Below are 18138 nucleotides of genomic sequence, written 5' to 3' on the forward strand. Positions count from 1 at the left end.
GGCCTGAGAGGGAACACAGTGAGACCAGTGGCAGAAGAAAGGAAAGGCCTGAGAGGGAACGCAGTTAGACCAGTGGAAGTCTAAAGGAGAGGCCTGAGAGGGGACACAGTGAAACCAGTGGCAGTATAAAGGAGAGGGCTGAGAGGGAACACAGTGAGACCAGTGGCACAAAAAGGAGGCCTGAGAGGGAACACAGTGAGACCAGTGGCGCAAAAAGGAGAGGCCTGAGAGGGTACACAGTGAGACCAGTGGCAACATAAATGACAGGCCAAATGGGAACACAGTTCGACCAGTGGAAGTATAAAGGAGAGGCCTGAGTGGGGACACAGTGAAACCAGTGGCAGTAGAAAGGAGATACCTGAGAGGGAACACAGTGAGACCAGTGGCAACATAAATGACAGGCCAAATGGGAACACAATGAGACCAGTGGCAGTATAAAGGAAAGGCCTGAGAGGGAACATAGTTAGACCAGTGGCAACATAAATGACAGACCTGAGAGGGAACACAGTGAGACCAGTGGCAGTACAAAGGAGGCCTGAGAGGGAACACAGTGAGACCAGTGGCAGTTCAAAGGATGGGCCTGAGAGGGGACAAAGTGTGACCAATGGCAGTATAAAGCAAAGGCCTGAGGGGGGAAACAGTGGGACCAGCGGCAGCCTAATGCAGAGGCCTGAGAGCGGACACAGTGAGACCGGTGGCAGTATAAAGGAGATACCTGAGAGGGAACACAGTAAGACCAGTGGCAGTTCAAAGGAGAGGCCTGAAGGGGGACACAGTGAAACCAGTGGCTGCCTAATGGAGAGGCCTGAGAGGAGACACAGTGAGACCAGAGGCAGCATTCATGACAGGCCAAGAGGCAACACAGTGAGACCAGCGGCACTGCAAAGGAGAGGCTTGAGAGGGGACACATTGAGACCAGTGGCAGTATAAAGGAGAGGCCTGAGAGGCAACACAGTGAGACCAGTGGCAGTATAAAGGAGAGGCCTGAGAGGGAACACAGTGAGACCAGTGGCAGTACAAAGGAGAGGCCTGAGAGGGAACACAGTGAGACCAGTGGCAGTATAAAGGAGATACCTGAGAGGGAACACAGTGAGACCAGTGGCAGTATAAAGGAGAGGCCTGACAAGGAACACAGTGAGACCATTGGCAGTATAAAGGAGAGGCCTGACAAGGAACACAGTGAGACCATTGGCAGTATAAAGGAGAGGCCTGAGAGGGAACACAGTGAGACCAGTGGCAGGATAAAGGACGGGCCTGAGAGGGAACACAGTGAGACCAGTGGCAGAATAAAGGAGATGCCTGAGAGGGAACACAGTGAGACCAGGGGCAGTATAAAGGACTGGCCTGAGAGGGAACACAATGAGACCACTGGCAGTAAAAAGGAGATACCTGAGAGGGAACACAGTGAGACCAGTGGCAGTATAAAGGAGAGGCCTGACCAGGAACACAGTGAGACCAGTGGCAGTATAAAGGAGAGGCCTGAGAGGGAACACAGTGAGACCAGTGGCAGTATAAAGGACGGGCCTGAGAGGGAACACAGTGAGACCAGTGGCAGAATAAAGGAGATGCCTGAGAGGGAACACAGTGAGACCAGTGGCAGTAGAAAGGACGGGCCTGAGTGGGAACACAGTGAGACCAGTGGAAGTATAAAGGAGATACCTGAGATGGAACACAGTGAGACCAGTGGCAGTATAAAGGAGATACCTGAGATGGAACACAGTGAGACCAGTGGCAGTACAAAGGAGATACCTGAGATGGAACACAGTGAGACCAGTGGCAGAATAAAGGAGATGCCTGAGAGGGAACACAGTGAGACCAGTGGCAGTATAAAGGAGATACCTGAGATGGAACACAGTGAGACCAGTGGCAGTATAAAGGAGATACCTGAGATGGAACAAAGTGAGACCAGTGGCAGTATAAAGGACGGGCCTGAGATGGAACATAGTGAGACCAGTGGCAGTATAAAGGAGAGGCCTGAGAGGCAACACAGTGAGACCAGTGGCAGTACAAAGGAGAGGCCTGAGAGGGGACACAGTGAGACCAGTGGCAGAATAAAGGAGAGGCCTGAGAGGGGACACAGTGAGACCAGTGGCAGTACAAAGGAGAGGCCTGAGAGGGTACACAGTGAGACCAGTGGCAGTATAAAGGAGAGGCCTGAGAGGGGACACAGTGAGACCAGTGGCAGAATAAAGGAGATGCCTGAGAGGGAACACAGTGAGACCAGGGGCAGTATAAAGGACTGGCCTGAGAGGGAACACAATGAGACCAGTGGCAGTAAAAAGGAGAGGCCTGACCAGGAACACAGTGAGACCAGTGGCAGTATAAAGGAGAGGCCTGAGAGGGAATACAGTGAGACCAGTGGCAGTATAAAGGACGGGCCTGAGAGGGAACACAGTGAGACCAGTGGCAGAATAAAGGAGATGCCTGAGAGGGAACACAGTGAGACCAGTGGCAGTATAAAGGACGGGCCTGAGAGGGAACACAGTGAGACCAGTGGAAGTATAAAGGAGATACCTGAGATGGAACACAGTGAGACCAGTGGCAGTATAAAGGAGATACCTGAGATGGAACACAGTGAGACCAGTGGCAGAATAAAGGAGATGCCTGAGAGGGAACACAGTGAGACCAGTGGCAGTATAAAGGACGGGCCGGAGAGGGAACACAGTGAGACCAGTGGAAGTATAAAGGAGATACCTGAGATGGAACACAGTGAGACCAGTGGCAGTATAAAGGAGATACTTGAGATGGAACACAGTGAGACCAGTGGCAGTATAAAGGACGGGCCTGAGATGGAACATAGTGAGACCAGTGGCAGTATAAAGGAGAGGCCTGCGAGGCAACACAGTGAGACCAGTGGCAGTACAAAGGAGAGGCCTGAGAGGGGACACAGTGAGACCAGTGGCAGTATAAAGGACGGGCCTGAGAGGCAACACAGTGAGACCAGTGACAGTATAAAGGACGGCCTGAGAGGCAACACAGTGAGACCAGTGACAGTATAAAGGACGGGCCTGAGAGGCAACACAGTGAGACCAGTGACAGTATAAAGGACGGCCTGAGAGGCAACACAGTGAGACCAGTGACAGTATAAAGGACGGGCCTGAGAGGCAACACAGTGAGACCAGTGACAGTATAAAGGACGGGTCTGAGAGGCAACACAGGGAGACCAGTGACAGGATAAAGGAAGGGTCTCAGAGGCAACACAGTAAGACCAGCAGCAGTATAAAGGAGAGGCCGGAGACGGAACACAGTGAGAACAGTGGCAGTATAAAGGAGATACCTGAGAGGGAACACAGTGAGACCAGTGGCAGTACTAAGGAAAGGCCTGAGAGGGAACACAGTGAGACCAGTGGCAGTATAAAGGAGATGCCTGACAGGGAACACAGTGAGACCAGTGGCAGTATAAAGGACTAGCCTGAGAGGGAATACAGTGAGACCAGTGGCAGTATAAAGGAAAGGCCTGAGAGGGAACACAGTGTGACCAGTGGCAGTATAAAGGAGATGCCTGAGAGGGAACACAGTGAGACCAGTGGCAGTATAAAGGAGAGGCCTGAGAGGGGACACAGTGAAACCAGTGGCAGTATAAAGGAGAGGCCTGAGAGGGGACACAGTGAGACCAGTGGCAGTATAAAGGAGAGGCCTTGGAGGGGACACAGTGAGACCAGTGGCAGCATTAATGACAGGCCAAGAGGGAACACAGTGAGACCAGTGGCAGTATAAAGGAGAGGCCTTGGAGGGGACACAGTGAGACCAGTGGCAGCATTAATGACAGGCCAAGAGGGAACACAGTGAGACCAGTGGCAGTATAAAGGAGAGGCCTGTGAGGGGACACAGTGAAACCAGTGGCAGTAGAAAGGAGAGGGCTGAGAGGGAACACAGTGAGACCAGTGGCACAAAAAGGAGAGGCCTCAGAGGGAACACAGTGAGACCAGTGGCGCAAAAAGGAGAGGCCTGAGAGGGAACACAGTGAGACCAGTGGCAGTATAAAGGAAAGGCCTGAGAGGGAACACAGTTAGACCAGTGGAAGTATAAAGGAGAGGCCTGAGTGGGGACACAGTGAAAACAGTGGCAGGATAAAGGAGAGGCCTGAGAGGGAACACAGTGAGACCAGTGGCAGAAGAAAGGAAAGGCCTGAGAGGGAACACAGTTAGACCAGTGGAAGTCTAAAGGAGAGGCCTGAGAGGGGACACAGTGAAACCAGTGGCAGTATAAAGGAGAGGGCTGAGAGGGAACACAGTGAGACCAGTGGCACAAAAAGGAGGCCTGAGAGGGAACACAGTGAGACCAGTGGCGCAAAAAGGAGAGGCCTGAGAGGGAACACAGTGAGACCAGTGGCAACATAAATGACAGGCCAAATGGGAACACAGTGAGACCAGTGGCAGTATAAAGGAAAGGCCTGAGAGGGAACACAGTTCGACCAGTGGAAGTATAAAGGAGAGGCCTGAGTGGGGACACAGTGAAACCAGTGGCAGTAGAAAGGAGATACCTGAGAGGGAACACAGTGAGACCAGTGGCAACATAAATGACAGGCCAAATGGGAACACAATGAGACCAGTGGCAGTATAAAGGAAAGGCCTGAGAGGGAACATAGTTAGACCAGTGGCAACATAAATGACAGACCTGAGAGGGAACACAGTGAGACCAGTGGCAGTACAAAGGAGGCCTGAGAGGGAACACAGTGAGACCAGTGGCAGTTCAAAGGATGGGCCTGAGAGGGGACAAAGTGTGACCAATGGCAGTATAAAGCAAAGGCCTGAGGGGGGAAACAGTGGGACCAGCGGCAGCCTAATGCAGAGGCCTGAGAGCGGACACAGTGAGACCGGTGGCAGTGTAAAGGAGATACCTGAGAGGGAACACAGTAAGACCAGTGGCAACATAAATGACAGACCAAACGGGAACACAGTGAGACCAGTGGCAGTTCAAAGGAGAGGCCTGAAGGGGGACACAGTGAAACCAGTGGCTGCCTAATGGAGAGGCCTGAGAGGAGACACAGTGAGACCAGAGGCAGCATTCATGACAGGCCAAGAGGCAACACAGTGAGACCAGTGGCACTGCAAAGGAGAGGCTTGAGAGGGGACACATTGAGACCAGTGGCAGTATAAAGGAGGCCTGAGAGGCAACACAGTGAGACCAGTGGCAGTATAAAGGAGAGGCCTGAGAGGGAACACAGTGAGACCAGTGGCAGTACAAAGGAGAGGCCTGAGAGGGAACACAGTGAGACCAGTGGCAGTATAAAGGAGATACCTGAGAGGGAACACAGTGAGACCAGTGGCAGTATAAAGGAGAGGCCTGACAAGGAACACAGTGAGACCATTGGCAGTATAAAGGAGAGGCCTGAGAGGGAACACAGTGAGACCAGTGGCAGTATAATGGAGAGGCCTGAGAGGGGCCACAGTGAAACCAGTGGCAGTATAAAGTAGAGGCCTGGGGGGACAATGTGAGACCAGTGGCAGTATAAAGGAGAGGCCTGAGAGGGGACACGGTGAAACCAGTGGCAGTATAAAGTAGATGCCTGGGCGGACAATGTGAGACCAGTGGCAGTATAAAGGAGAGGCCTGAGAGGGCACACAGTGAAACCAGTGGCAGTATAAAGTAGATGCCTGGGGGGACAATGTGAGACCAGTGGCAGTATAATGGAGAGGCCTGAGAGGGAACACAGTGAGACCAGTGGCAGTATAAAGAAGAGTCCTGAGATGGAACACAGTGAGACCAGTGGCCCAAAAAGGAGAGGCCTGAGAGGGAACACAGTGAGACCAGTGGCAGTATAAAGTAGATGCCTGGGGGGACAATGTGAGACCAGTGGCAGTATAATGGAGAGGCCTGGGAGGGGACACAGTGAAACCAGTGGCAGTATAAAGTAGATGCCTGGGGGGACAATGTGAAACCAGTGGCAGTATAATGGAGAGGGCTGAGAGGGAACACAGTGAGACCAGTGGCAGTATAAAGAAGAGTCCTGAGATGGAACACAGTGAGACCAGTGGCCCAAAAAGGAGAGGCCTGAGAGGGAACACAGTGAGACCAGTGGCCGTATAAAGGAGATGCCTGAGAGGGAACACAGTGAGACCAGTGGCAGCATAAAGCAGAGGCTTGAGAGGGAACACAGTGAGACCAGTGGCAGTATAAAGGAGAGGCCTGAGAGGGAACACAGTGAGACTAATGGCAGAATAAAGGAGGGGCCTGAGAGGGAACACAGTGAGACCAGTGGCAGTATAAAGGAGACGCTTGAGAGGGAACACACTGAGACCAGTGGCAGTATAACTGACAGGCCAAACAGGAACACAGTGAGACCAGTGGCAGTATAAAGGAGATCCCTGAGAGGGAACACAGTGAGACTAATGGCAGTATAAAGGAGGGGCCTGAGAGGGAACACATGGAGACCAGTGGCAGTATAAAGGAGACGCTTGAGAGGGAACACAGTGAGACCAGTGGCAGTAGAAAGGAGAGGCCAGAGAGGGAACACAGTGAGACTAATGGCAGTATAAAGGAGGGGCCTGAGAGGGAACACAGTGAGACCAGTGGCAGTATAAAGGAGACACTTGAGAGGGAACACAGTGAGACCAGTGGCAGTATAACTGACAGGCCAAACAGGAACACAGTGAGACCAGTGGCAGTATAAAGGAGATCCCTGGGAGGGAACACAGTGAGACCAGTGGCAGCAGAAAGCAGAGGCTTGAGAGGGAACACAGTGAGACCAGTGGCAGGATAAAGGAGAGGCCTGAGAGGGAACACAGTGAGACTAATGGCAGTGTAAAGGAGGGGCCTGAGAGGGGACACAGTGAGACCAGTGGCAGTATAAAGGAGACGCTTGAGAGGGAACACAGTGAGACCAGTGGCAGTAGAAAGGAGAGGCCAGAGAGGGAACACAGTGAGACTAATGGCAGTATAAAGGAGGGGCCTGAGAGGGAACACAGTGAGACCAGTGGCAGTATAAAGGAGACACTTGAGAGGGAACACAGTGAGACCAGTGGCAGTATAACTGACAGGCCAAACAGGAACACAGTGAGACCAGTGGCAGTATAAAGGAGATCCCTGGGAGGGAACACAGTGAGACCAGTGGCAGCAGAAAGCAGAGGCTTGAGAGGGGACACAGTGAGACCAGTGGCAGTATAAAGGAGAGGCCTGAGAGGGAACACAGTGAGACTAATGGCAGTATAAAGGACTGGCCTGAGGGGGACACAGTGAGACCAGTGGCAGTATAAAGGACTGGCCTGAGGGGGACACAGTGAGACCAGTGGCAGGATAAAGGAGAGGCCTGACAAGGAACACAGTGAGACCATTGGCAGTATAAAGGAGAGGCCTGAGAGGGAACACAGTGAGACCAGTGGCAGTATAATGGAGAGGCCTGAGAGGGGCCACAGTGAAACCAGTGGCAGTATAAAGTAGAGGCCTGGGGGGACAATGTGAGACCAGTGGCACTGCAAAGGAGAGGCTTGAGAGGGGACACATTGAGACCAGTGGCAGTATAAAGGAGGCCTGAGAGGCAACACAGTGAGACCAGTGGCAGTATAAAGGAGAGGCCTGAGAGGGAACACAGTGAGACTAATGGCAGTATAAAGGACTGGCCTGAGGGGGACACAGTGAGACCAGTGGCAGTATAAAGGACTGGCCTGAGGGGGACACAGTGAGACCAGTGGCAGGATAAAGGACTGGCCTGAGGGGGACACAGTGAGACCAGTGACAGTATAAAGGAACGGCCTGAGAGGGAACACAGTGAGACCGGTGGCAGTATAATGGAGAGGCCTGAGAGGGGCCACAGTGAAACCAGTGGCAATATAAAGTAGAGGCCTGGGGGGACAATGTGAGACCAGTGGCAGTATAATGGAGAGGCCTCAGATGGGACACAGTGAAACCAGTGGCAGTATAAAGTAGATGCCTTGGGGGACAATGTGAGACCAGTGGCAGTATAAAGGAGATTCCTGAGAGGGGACACAGTGAAACCAGTGGCAGTATAAAGGAGAGGCCTGAGAGGGAACACAGTGAGACAAGTGGCAGTATAAAGGATAGCCCTGAGATGGAATACAGTGAGACCAGTGGCAGTATAAAGGTCGGGCTTGAGAGAGAAAATAGTGAGACCAGTGGCAGTATCAAGGATGGCCCTGAGAGGGAACTCAGTGAGACCAGTGGCACTATAAAGGATGGCCCTGAGAGGGAACACAGTGAGACCAGTGGAAGTATAAAGGACAGGCCTAAGACGGAATACAGTGAGACGAGTGCCAGTATAAAGGAGAGGTCTGAGAGAGAATACAGTGACACCAGTGGCAGTATAAAGGAGAGGCATGAGAGGGAACAGAGTGAGACCAGTGGCAGTATAAAGGACAGGCCTGAGACGGAGCACAGTGGGACCAGTGGCAGTATAAAGGATGGCCCTGAGAGGGAACACAGTGAGACCAGTGGAAGTATAAAGGACAGGCCTGAGACGGAGCACAGTGGGACCAGTGGCACTATAAAGGATGGCCCTGAGAGGGAACACAGTGAGACCAGGGGCAGTATAAAGGAGAGGCCTGAGAGGGAATACAGTGAGACCAGGGGCAGTGTAAAGGATGGCCTTCAGAGGGAACATAGTGTGACCAGTGGAAGTATAAAGGAGCAGCCTGAGACGGAGCACAGTGGGACCTGTATTAGTACAAATGTCGAGCCTGAGAGGTAACACATGGAGACCAGCTGTGGTATAAAGGAGCAGGCCTGGGAGGGAACACAGTGTGACCAGTATTAGTACAAAGGAGCGAACCTGAGAGGGAACACAGTGAGACCTGCAGAAGTATAAAGGAGCAGGCCTGGGACGGAACACAGTGAGAGCCATGGCAGTTTAAAGGACAGGCCTGAGAGGGAACACAGTGAGACCAGCGGCAGTATACAGAACGGGCCAACTGACTGCTTTCTAAAGTAAGTGAAAGTTTGATTTCACAGGGATGAAGGTAAGTGATTGTTTGGTGGGTATTTTTCTATTTTCTCTCTCTAAATCAGGGTATTAGTTCAAATTAGGTGCTGGGAATTTAAAAATATTCAATCGGGATCGTGTAGCACTAAGTGTTGTAATAAGAGTATCGGAACAGGGCACGTCTCGAGGTGTTAATTAAAATTGATAGTTTAAACAGGGTATAAAATAGATTGTTAAAAAAGGGAATAGAGAGTTTTTTTGGATCATGGATGGACAACTACGACTTGTTACTTGCAGTTCCTGTGCCATGCCGTAACCTCAGGACACTTCATGTGTCTTGGGCCACGTGTGTAGGACGTTTCTCCAGCTGTTTCAGTTTGAGTTCAGGATTTCTGAGGTTGAGGGGCAGTTGGAATAACTGCAGAATAGAGAGCAGAAGAGTTTCCTAGATCATATGTTCCAGGTGCTGGTCATCCCACAGGCAGTAGTAGGTCAGGATAGTCGGTAGGTCGCCATCTGGAGGACTAGGAAGAGGCAGAAAGTGCACTAGTCTTTTGCAGTGCTACTCTCAAACTGGTAATCAGCTTTCGAGACTGCTGGGAGTGACAACACCTTAAAGGAATGCAGTTCAGACCATGACACCATTGCATATGGGACTGTACAGGAGGGAGCAACAAAGGGCAGAAATGCAGTTGTTATAATTGATTCCATAGTCAGGGGAACAGACAGGTATTTCTGCAACCTTTATCATGAGTCCTGCATGTTGTGTTGCCTCCCTGATGCCAGGGTAAAGGACATCACAGATAGGATGCAGGATATTCTGCAGGGGGAAGGGAATGAGCCAGAAGTTGTGGCACACGTTGATACCAACAACATAGAGAGGGCAGATATTGAGGGCTTGTGGTCAGATTTTCAGGAGCTAGGGAGGAAATTAGGAGTAGGACCTGGAAGTAGTAATCTCTGGATTGCTCCCAGTGCCATGGGCTTGCGAGAGTAGAAACCGAAAGATAGGGAGGATCAATGCTTGGCTTGAAGCATGGTGCAGGAGAGTGCTTTAGATTCTTGGGGCACTGGGACCAGTTCTAGGGCAGAAGGTACCCATTCAAAAGGGACGGATTGTACCTCAACAGGACTGGGACCCATGTCGTCATGGGGAGATTCACTCGTGTGGTAGGGAGGGTATAAACTAAACTGACAGGGGGATGGAAACCAGCATTTAGAAGGAGGAAAGAGGAATATGGTGCATAATGTGAGAGTGTTCGACAGTACTAGAGAGGGGAGTACTTCTGTATAAGATGGAGTGGACTGAGAAGGACTACGAGGAACGCAAAGACAGGATTATAACGTCTGTGTGTAAATGCACAAAGTGTGGTGAATAAGGTTGGTGAGCTACAAGCTGTGTGGGAATATGATGTTGTGGCAATAACGGAAATGTGGCTGAAAAATGGTGAGGACTGGATGCTTAATATACAAGGATATAAAGTGTTCAGAAAAGATAGAGAAGGAAAAAAGGTGAGGTGGCAGTTCTGATCAGGGAAGACATTGCAGTGTGGGACAGGGAGGATGTCCTTGAAGGCGAAAGGACAGAATTCATTTGTTTAGAGTTGAAAATCAAAAAGTGTATCATCATGCCTCTCGGGGTATTCTATAGGTCTTCGAACAGTGAGAGAGATATAGAGGAGCAAATCTTCAGGGAAATCACAGGGATGTGCAAGAAATATAGAGTGGTGATATTGGGGGACTTTAATTACCCAAATATCGATTGGGATAATTTTCGAGTAAAAAGGAGGGGGAGGAATTTCTGAAATGTGTTCAAGAGAACTTCCTTGATCAGCATGTTCTCAGCCCAACTAGAAATGAGGCACTTCTGGATATGGTGCTGGGGAATGAGGTAACCCAAGTGGGCCAAGTATCTGTCAGGGAACACTTGGGTAAGAGTCATAATCATTTCGTTAGGTTTAGATTCGTAATGCAGAAAAGAAAGGAACAAAATAAGGTAGAATGTCTAGATTGGAAGGGGGCTAATTTCAAGGCAATGAGAAGGGACCTAACCAGGGTAAAATGGAACCAAAGACTGACAGGAAAAGTTGTAGCAGAACAATGGGGTATCTTTAATGAAAAGATGCTTCAAGTAAAGGTTAGGTACATTCCAACAAGAGCCAAAGGTAACAGAATCAAAAAAGGGCACCTTGGATGATGAGGGAGATAGAGAATATGACGAAAGAAAAAAGGTGTGTGGTGCATATCAGGTGAATTCTTCAACTGAGAACCAGGCCAAATACAATAAGTTGAGAGGGAAGGTGAAGCGGAAAGTAAGACTAGCAAAGAGAGAATGAGAATAGAATGGCAGTCAATATAAAAGGAAACCCCTTTCTACCAGTATGTAAATAGTAAGCGGGTAGTAAGAGGTGGAGTGGGGCCTATTGAGGACAAAGAGGGTAATGTATACTTAGAGGCGGAGGGCAAGGTTAATATACTTAGTGAGTACTTTGTATCAGTTTTCACTAAGAAAGAGGAATCTGACAAAATATCGGTCGAAGTAGAGAGAGTAGAGACAATTGATAGGATAAAAAGGAAAGGGGGAGGTACTAAAAAGGCTAGCTATGCTTTGGGTAGATAAGTCACCTGATCCAGAAGACTTGCATCCCAGGATGCTAAAGGAAGTGGGGGTGGAGATAGTGGAAGGGCTTGCCATAATCTTCCGATCTTCCCTGGATATGAAGGATGTGCCAGAGGATTGCAGAGTGGCAAAAGTGACACCCTTATTCAAGAAAGGGTGTAAGGCCAGTCCTAACAACTACAGGCCAGTTAGTTTAACATCAGTGATGGGTAAGGTTTTAGAAACAATAATCAGGGTAAAAAGTCAAGAGGCACATGGAGAGGTTTGAGTTAATTAAGGAGAGCCAGCACAGAGTTGTAAAAGGGAGATCATGCTTGACGAATCTAATTTAATTTTTTGATGAAGTAACAGAGAAGATTGATGAAGGGAATGCAGTGGATGTTGTTTCTATGGATTTTAAGAAAGCATTTGATAAGGTACCACATAAAAGGCAGGTTAACAAAATTGAGGGTGATGGAATAGGAGGTCAGTGTCTAATTGGAAAAAAAATTGGCTTGAGGACAGAAAACAGCGAGTCATAGTAAATGCTTGTTTTTCAGACTGGAGGATGGGAGACAGTGGTCTTCCCCAAAGGTCAGTGCTTAAGACCACTGCTTTTTCTGCTATACATATAAATGAGTTGGATCTTGGAATACAGAGTAGAATTTCAAAATTTGCCAATGACACCCAATCTGGAGGTGTGGCAAACAGTGAGGATCATATGAAATGCCTGCAACAGGATATAGATAGGCTAGCAGAATGGGCAGACTGGTGGCAGATGAAATTTAATACTGACAAGAGTGAGGTGATGCATTTGGCAGAAGGAACAGGGAAAGGCAATATATACTTAATGGCACAGTGCTAAAGAGTGCTTAGGAACAGACGGACCTGGGGGTGCATGTGCATCAATCTTTGAAGATGACAGGATATATTGAGTGGTGAGTAAAGCATATGGGATCTTGGGCTACATAAATAGAGGCATAGACTACAAAAGCAGGGAAGTTATGCTGAACCTTTCTAAAGCTCTGGTTAGGTCACAACTAGAGTATTGCATCCAGTTCTGGTCCCACACTTTAGGAAGGATGTGAGGGTCCTTAAGAGGATGCAGAGGAGATTTACCAGAATGGTTCCAGGGACGGGGGATTTTAGCTACACGGTTAGGTTTGAAAAGCTGGGTTTATTCTCCTTAGAACAAAGGAGATTAAGGGGAAATTTGATAGAAGTGTACAAGATTATTGCAGGTTTAGATACGTTAGACAGGTGTTATGACCAGGTAAAAAAGGTATCTAGGAGTCTTTTCTGTCTTCACCTGGTCTGATTGTAACAGGGTTTAATTTTAAACACACTGTATTTTGAGCTCCCACTTTGGTGAATCCTTGTTCACAGCTTTCCAATTATAAGGCAAAGAAATGAGCACACCAGGTTTTCATAGGTTTAAAGAAGAAAAGTGAAATTTATTAAACCTTAAACTTAAACTCTAATATGGTTAACGCCTGCGGATATACAATGCGCCCACGCTAGCATGCACACATGATACACACGTGCAAATAGGGACAGAGCAGAAGAAAATAAAATGGAGAGGTTTGAGGCAATCTCTGAAGAATGGTTTTTACTGTGCTTTGAGCTCGCTGTAGGGTCCTTGATAGTAGGTAGCCTTGCTTTTCGTTGGGGCCCAGTATTCTTCTTAAACTTTATTCACTGTAGGAGACTTTTCTCTCTTGGGGTTTATATGTCTTCAATGGTTTCCGAAGCTGGTGAGAGCGAGATGAGGGCAGACAGGAGAGAGGTCATTTCCAGTCCAGGCTTTCTGATTTCAAATTAAACAGCTTTCTGATTTCAAATTCCTTGTTGGAAGTTCAAATTCAAAAAACTCCAACAGTCTGTTAGTCATGTACCTAAACTGGTTCGACCACGTCTGTTTGTGTATTCGGTCATTTTAGCAGTTAACCTGGAAAGCTAGCCTTTCCACCTTCAACGTCTGGTAACAAAAAATCCATTGTGGATTAAATTGGAGCAGGGAATAGCCCCTTTGTCCTTTGAAGTACTGCCTGTTGATATGCTAATGTCTCTCTCCAACCAAAGCCTCCAATTGTTTTTTAAAGCAAGTTTTTTCTTCACCAACAGTCCAAAATCAACGTTCATGTGGCAAAATTAATTTTCCTCATTCTTGGCAGGTGGTGGAGGGGGCAGGGGGGATGGGCTTGCCTGACACAGCGTATAACTGTTTCCAATGACAAATGATACAAGGACTAGGGGACACATATTGAAGGTTTTGGGCAAGTGATGCGAGGGGAATATAAGGGAGCAATTTTTTACATAGTGGGTGGTAATAACCTGAAACTCGCTGCCCACAAGGCTGGTGAAAGTAGAGACAATCAGTGATTTCAAAAGGAAATTAGATGGCCGCTTGAAGGAAATAAACTTGCAGGCCTATGGGGATCGAGCTGGGGAGTGGGACAGATTGGATTGCTCCGTGGCGTGCTGGCATGGACTCGATGGGCCAAATCGCCTCCTTCTATGACCCTATGACTTTATTTCTGCCAGAGATCTTCCCTCCATGGCCTCCAACCTCATAGTTCCCCAACCCCATACAGCTCGCTTGTACCTCCTTTCCAAAATCCATAATCAAGACTCCGCTGGCAGACCCATTGTTTCAGCCTGTTCCTGTCCCCCGAACTGATTTCTTCCTATCTCAACTCTATTTTTTCTCCCCTTGTCAAGACTCTACCCACCTACATCTGTGACTCTTCCAATGCCCTCCGTCACATCAACAGTTTCCAGTTTCCTGGCCCTCACTGTCTCCTATTCACCATGGATGTCCAATCTCTCTACACCTCCATCCCCACCAGGATAGTTTGAGAGCTCTCCGCTTCTTCCTTTCTCCAGCTCCTCTTCTTGGTTGTTCTCATGTCCAATGTTCTCACATTGAACAACTTCTCCTTCAACTCCACTCACTTCCTCCAAATAAAAGGTGTTGCAATGGATACCCGCATGGGTCCTAGCTATGCCTGTCTTTTTGTTGGATATGTGGAACATTCCTTATTCCTGTCCTACTCAGGTGCCCTCCCTCACCTCTTCATTCAGTTCATTGATAACTGTATCAGTGCTGCTTCCTGCTCTCACCTTAAACTGGAATAGATCATTGACTTTGTTTCCAATTGCCACCTTTCACCTTCACATATTCCATTTTGGACTCTTCCATTCCCTTCCTTGACTTCTCTGTTTGCATTTCTGGGGATAGACTGTCAACCAAATTCACTATAAGCCCACAGACTCTCACAGCTCCCTGGACTGCACTTCCTCACACCCCACTTCCTGCAAGAACTCAATTTACATTCTCCCAGTTTCTCCTCTCTGTTGTACCTGTTCGGGCGTTGCAACCTATTATACTAGAGCTTCTGATATGTCGTCCTTTACCCTCAACCAAGGATTCCCCCCCAATGTGGTTGACAGGGCCCTCAACCGTGTCTGATCTATTTCATGCATTTCTGCTCTCATCCTGTTCCCCCACCTCCCAGACTATTATAGGGCTCCTCTTGTCTTCACCTTCTACCCCACCAGCCTCAGTATTCAACGGATCATCCTTCTCCATTTTCACCACCTCCAGCATGATGCCACCACCAAATACATCTTCATCTCCCCTCCCCTTTTAGCATTCCGAAGGGACCGTTCTCTCTGCGACATCCTGGTCCACTCTTCAGTCACCCTGAACATCTCCCCTGTTTCCTTCGACACCTTCCCATGCAAGCACAGGAGATGCAACACCTGCTCTTTTACTTCCTCTGTTTTCACCGTCCAGGACCCCAAACACTCTTTCCAGGTGAAACAGCAACTTATTTGTAAATCTTTCAATTTAGTATACTGTATTCGCTGCTCACAATGTGGTCTCCTTTATACTGGGGAGACTAAACGCAGTCTGGGTGCAAAACATTCCGTTCAGTCCTCAAGCACGACCCTGAGCTTCCTGTTGCTTTTCATTTCAGTTCTCCATCTTGTTCTCACACTGACCTCTCTGTACATGGCCTGCTACAGTGTTCCAATGAAGCTCAACGCAAGCTCGAGGAACAGCACCTTATCTTTCGACTGGACTCTTTACAGCCTTCCGGACTCGACACTGAGTTCAATAATTTTAGATCATAACCTCCGCCCACATTTTTTCTTTTCTCATGTTTTTTTGCTGATTCGTTTTTACCCCTACCCCTCGTTTCTTTCGTCATCGCTTTACTTTGTGTTCGGACGGCTGCTATCCTGCCAGCCAGACACATCTTTTGCTTCTTTACTTGTCCCATTACTACTCCCTTTGGCTTTGTTCCATGAAACCTTTGTCACTTAATCTCCCCTGCCCTCCACCATATCACAGTCCTTCCTTGTTGTTCTTCTTGCCCCATCCCCCCTTTCACTTGCTCAAAGATTGTGGACTGATTCCAATTCCTGCCTATAAATAGCTTAACACAAGGTAGAAGATGGAGTGGACATCTTATGTATCCTCTGGTAAGTAGTTTGTCATGATTCAGGTTAATTGTTAAGTGTTTTTTACACTAATTAAATGAGACAAAGAATGAAGGTGCAGGTTTCAGTTAATATGAGACTGTGAAACAATCATCAAATATGAAAAAGGGCTTTGGGAAAAAGTGGAAATTGTAACACTTTGAATTTTAACTTTTACCTATAAACTTATTACTCTTAGCAGTTTAATTTGTTCTCAGTGCAGTAATGACGTCTTGTATTTTGTTCCTTTTCTAACACATTTGAAGAACATACAAGTTTACTTTACGTATTTTTAGTTCTCAGATGCATGACAAGTAAAACATAACTGAACAGCTAAGCCAAAGGTACCTGCAATAATCTGCTGAATCACTATTAACTGTTCTAAAGGAATTTAAACACAATAAAAAAAAACCTCAGCCCATCAATCCAGTTGTGAAGTCAGAAAAATTGGGCGCTCATGGAAGGAACAAAATGATGCCGAAAGCCTGTTTCACAGAAGAGGCTCCACAGATCACTGTGGATAGTAAAAGGGAACAGCACAAAGCCCTCTACAGAATGGTGACAGACCACCAAATAAAGGACCCAGTAAACAAGAAGGCAAAATTACTGCACCTCTACATAGAATTAACCTATGTAAAGGGCAAGTTGCTAACATATGCAGAAGAATAATTTGTGCAGAAGAATAATTGCTCTTCTGTTTAATAAAATACTGTTATATATCTCAGGTTTCAACTTTAAGGGCATTTAAGTGGTCATTGGATAGACATATGGATGAAAATGGAATAGTGTAGGTCAGATGGTTTCACAGGTCGGCGCAACATCGAGGGCCGAAGGGCCTGTACTGCGCTGTAATGTTCTATGTTCTATGTTCTATGTTTCACATCAATGATTATGAGCAAAATAACATATATTTAAAGAACTTTTCCCCTTTTAAAATAATTATTCTTCTCCAAGCAGAGACCCACAAAACATTTGCGGTGAAATTAGTATCTTTGTTGCAATAAGACATCTTTAAATTATCATCCCATGCCATTGCATCCTTCCCATGCCATCCCTCTCATGCCATACACATCCCATTCCTTTCATTCCCATCCAAACCGCATCCTATACCTTCTTCCAATGCTATTCCCATCCCCTATTCGACACCTCCCAGGCCATCCCACCCAATCCCCCATTCTCCCTCCCATACTGCTTCTCCTCCCCCTCCCTTTCTCCCCTGCTGCTCCCCCCTTCCACATTGTAACACCACTCTACCAACGCCCCCCCCCCCCCCACGCAGCTCCCACATCCCATGCCGTTTTCCCCCACCCATGCTGTCTCCCCTACCATCCCCCTTGTCATGTTGTCTCGAACAGGAATGGTAGCATCATGGTAATGTTACTGGACTAGTAATCTAGAGGCCCAGACTAATGCTCTAGAGACATGGGACAGAATTTAATGTTGGGCGGGAGCCATGCTGGGATTTTTCAATCCCCAGGCCCTTAACTGACCTTGGGTGGGGCTTCCACCTCCTTGAGGCAGCAGGTCGACAGCTCTTAGACCCAACAGTACCACTGGGAGCGGTGGCCACTGCTGGGACTACACCCAGCTTCAGCAGAAAGAGGAAGGTCAGCCCTGGAACACAGGTAAGTTTTTGAGGCCCCAGTGAGGCAATGGGTGGGGTGGGGGGGGGGAGTGTTGTGCATTGGGGGGTGATTGGGGCTTCAGGGATGGCCCTCCGTGGGGTACTGGGTGCCCGATTAGGACGGCCCTCCCCCCCCAGCCTGCAAGAAGGCCGGCAGGCTTTACCAGGTGGTGTTCTTGGGGCCTTTGCCGCCCACCAGCCACGAGAAAAATACCAGTGGCAGTGGGAAGAGGCCCTTAAGTGGCAGTTAATTGTCCACTTAAGGGCCTTGAATGGCCTGGAATGGGTGGGCCATTTCTCACTGTCACTGCCATGGGTAAAATTACAGCGGAGCCGGGAAGGTGCCGGTAACAACACCCCCCCGCCTCCCAGTCAATTTTTCGGCCCCCCCCCCCCGCCACCAGCCCAGTCATTGGGGGGGCTGTAAAATTCCAGCCATGAGTTCAAATCCTACCATGATAGTTGGAGGAATTTAACTTCAATTAATTAATAAATCTGCAATTAAAAAAGCTAGTCTCAGTAATAATGATGATGAAGCTACCAGATTGTTGT

At 48.3% G+C, this 18138-nt stretch overlaps 1 protein-coding gene across 7 annotated transcripts in view; it reads right to left on the reverse strand.

The window, feature by feature from the left end:
• Positions 1–18138, reverse strand: part of LOC137384622 (cilia- and flagella-associated protein 54-like) — a 712374-nt gene that overhangs the window by 58538 nt on the left and 635698 nt on the right. The gene's annotated exons all lie outside the window — the stretch shown is intronic.

This window comes from Heterodontus francisci, chromosome 27, assembly GCF_036365525.1.
Source record: "Heterodontus francisci isolate sHetFra1 chromosome 27, sHetFra1.hap1, whole genome shotgun sequence".
In the NCBI taxonomy this organism is placed as follows: domain Eukaryota; kingdom Metazoa; phylum Chordata; class Chondrichthyes; order Heterodontiformes; family Heterodontidae; genus Heterodontus; species Heterodontus francisci.